The sequence below is a fragment of the Adiantum capillus-veneris genome, chromosome 6 (assembly GCF_014529385.1).
Source record: "Adiantum capillus-veneris isolate H3 chromosome 6, ASM1452938v2, whole genome shotgun sequence".
NCBI classification, from domain to species: Eukaryota; Viridiplantae; Streptophyta; class Polypodiopsida; order Polypodiales; family Pteridaceae; genus Adiantum; species Adiantum capillus-veneris.
The window spans coordinates 91,147,896-91,151,498 of record NC_140936.1 but is presented as its reverse complement, the minus strand read 5'-3'; positions in this window follow the sequence as shown (position 1 = coordinate 91,151,498).

Genomic DNA, 3,603 nt, shown 5'->3' with positions numbered 1-3,603 from the left:
TGGCCATAAGATGATTTTTTTATTCTAGTGTGTATCTTTCAACATTTGTATAATTTGATATAGTCTTTTTTATAAAAAAACAAAGGTGTGTCAATTTTATGAACACTTGAATGGAGTGCACCCTACTCTAAGGGGACTTCAATGTACTATTGGAGTGCATCCTATTGTAAGGGGACTCAGATGTATTGCTAGAGTGCACCCAAATTTTTGGGGACTCATTTTTTATTTGATTGGGGCCTATGTTAGGTCATATAGTAAAAGAAATTCATTTTTTGTCAATTCATATCGAGGTTGCATTTATTTGTAACTATGAGAGAATTGATGTTTGATGTCAAAATAAAACTTGTAAGTATGGACCAGAGAATTCATGGACTTTAAATATGTGAGAGGGATCTTTTTCTTGGGCTTAAATGTTTGCTTCAAGAATTTTGTCATTACATACTTTATGTGAAAGAGTTTTAGAACCTAAAAGACTTTGAAAACAAAACTATGGAATCTATGTGCATGTATTCTTGAATGGCTTGAAAGTTGATGTATACATGCATGTCGCCTTGATGAAGATTTAGATCTGACAAGATGCAAAGCTAGAATTCTTGGACGTTACCTTTGTCAATTTGGTAATAACATATTTAACTTTCTTTTATTATGGGTGGAAAATATATTATTATGTGCATTTGGAACCTAATTGCTTGACCTTCAAACCAAGATTCCTATGTTATTTTTTCATATACTTTTTTGTAATGAATTAAGATTGTGGATACAAGGTCCACCACTTGTTCAAGCTAGATCTAAGAAAGTATATATACTGAGTCTTCAAACTAGTAAACCAAGGGAAGAGAGAAGCAGGGTCCATCACTTGTCCAAGCTTATCTCTAGACAACATAGAGAGATGTTAGGTCTACTAATTGTCCAATATAGTCATGGAGAAATGATAGAAGGTTGATCCACTTGTCCAACCTATCATCTCTAGTAAAATGGGAGGTTTGGCCTTAAGATTCACCATGTAACCAACCTATACTTCATTGTATTATGAAGAGTAGAAAAGCAAAGCTCCACCACTTGTCTAAGGTAGTTCAAAATCAACATGGAGAGAAGCAAGCTTCACCATTTGTCCAAGATAGGTTCCATTAAAACATGGAAAACCTCATATATGTTGTACATGGAAGCTTTTTTCCAAGGTCCACCACTTGTCCAAGCTAGGATCCATTAAAACATGGATAGAAACAAGGCTCCACAACTCGTCCAACCTTTATAGCTGCAAAGTGTACCGGTAGTCTAAACTAGGCATGGGAAAATAATAGAAGGTTCACCACTTATCCAATATATTATCTCTAATAGCATGGGAGGTTTGGTCTCAAGATTTAGGAATTGGCTAACCTGTATTTCATTGTATTATGATGAATTTGGTTTTAAAGTCAACTACTTATCCAAGCTATAAGTTTATATCTTGAATGGTATTCCTTCTCATCACTTAGAAAACCAATGATATGTTGTACATGGGGGGGTTTGTTACAAGTTCCACCACTTGTCCAAGCTAGTCTCATTGAAACATGGATGAAGACAAGCTCCACCATTTGTTAAATCTAGACTCCATTGAAATCTAGAAAATCCCTTCTATGTTGTACATGGGGTTTTTGTTTTAAGGTCCAACACTTGTCCAAGCTAAGATCCATTGAAACATGGAGTAGAGAAACACTCCACCACTTGTCCAAGCTAGGAAACATTGATAGTAGTTGGCTTAGTTTGAAGATCCGCCACGTGTCTAAGCTAACTCTATTGAAACATAGAGAGAAGCAAAGGTCACCAACTGTTCAAGCTAGGCTCCATTGAAACATGGACAGAAGCAAGCTCCACCATTTCTCCAAGATAGGCTCCATTGAAACATGGAGAGAATCAAAGGTCCACCATTTCTCCAAGCCAAGCTCCATTTGTCCAACCTATAAAGTTATATCTTAAATGGTAATCTTTCTAATCACTTGGAATACCCATGATATGTTTTACATGGGGGTTTTGTTCCAAGATCACCACTTGTCCAAGCTAACTCTATTGAAACATAGAGAGAAGCAAAGGTCCACCACTTGTCCAAGCTAGTCTCCATTGAAACAAGGAGAGAAGCAAGCTCCATCATTTCTCCAAGATAGGCTAGCATGGATAAGTACACCTTGAAACCAACCTTCCTATGAGGCAATAGAGCATATGCTACATATTTTATGTATGCCCCATGCCTCAAATTAAGAAGTTATAGATTAGAAGTGGACCTTGCTTGAATGTCACATGCAATAAATTAAGAAAAATTAGCCAAGTGGATTGTATTCCTCAATGGATCCTTGCTTTCACAAGTTGTGAACCTTGAGTCACTTTTACATTAACTTGGACAAGTGGTGGACCTAGAAACCAAGCTCTCCATGTTGAGATAAGTTGTAGGTAGGACAATAGAACATAGACAACGATAATGGATGCAATATACTTGTCTCCTAATAATCCAATTGATTGAAACCATGGTATTTTAGTTGTTTTCATTGTGTATTGTATGTGCATAAAGTGGAATGAGACCTTAAGAAAACTCAAATTTTTGACAAAATCTCTATATTTTGTACATGATATATTGAAAGTTGTCCAACCTGGGAATTGGGATTTTCCCACTTTACCTAATATGGTCTTACCAAACGGGAGACTAGAGCTTGCAAGGGTAAAGACAAAGTATACGAAGGCAAGGAGCATCCAAAAACTAGCAACAATAGAGAAGGTGTTGCAAGATCAAACAAGCGGATTTCTAGTTAAGATGAGGCTACCCCGAGTATGACCTGGTAAGTGATGTGCATAGTCAAAATGCTAGCATTACTTTTGGGGCAGTTGCTAGCTTTAAATCTACGAGCATTAACACGAGGCTACTAAGAGCTATGGGCAATGTGGAGGTAGTGCAAATTGTGGCCTTGAGGGTAGGTGTCCTTCCTCTTGTGGATGTAGTCATTGAGAAGAGGATGCAGGTGCAAGCCTTAATCGATGGTGAAGCACATGTGTGCATCATGATGGAAGCTTCTATGAAAGAGACAGGGGTTAAACAAGTAGCCAGGTCGATTGTGTGCATGAGGATGGCCAACCATACTAAAGCTAGGTGTTTGGGCGTGGCTCAGGATGTGAGAGTGAAAGTGATGTGCATTGAGTGCCTAATCAATTTCTTTGTAATGAAAGCAGATGATAATGATTACCCTATCATCTTGGGTAGGTCGTGATTTCTTGCAATAGGTGCTAAACAAGAATGGGAGAGCAAGGTGTTCACTTTGCCTAACAAAGAGAAGGGGAGATAGGCAGTGCTAGATTTGAAGACCAAGGAGAGACATTTCCATCTTATGGTGGTGCAAGATGAAGGAGATGAAACACCGAGCTACGAGTATGAGACTAAGACACCTTATGATGAAGGTTGCACTGATACTGAGGAGGAGGAGAGCAAGGATGAGATGATAAATATAGATGCTGATTTGTTTGGAGTCACCGTAGAAGGCTCTTATGCAAAAGAGGAAATGCAACCACGGGTTTATGGCATAGGTGAGGAGGAAGTACCCGATATTTTGAGTGAATATTTGACCAAGCAAGATAAAGAAG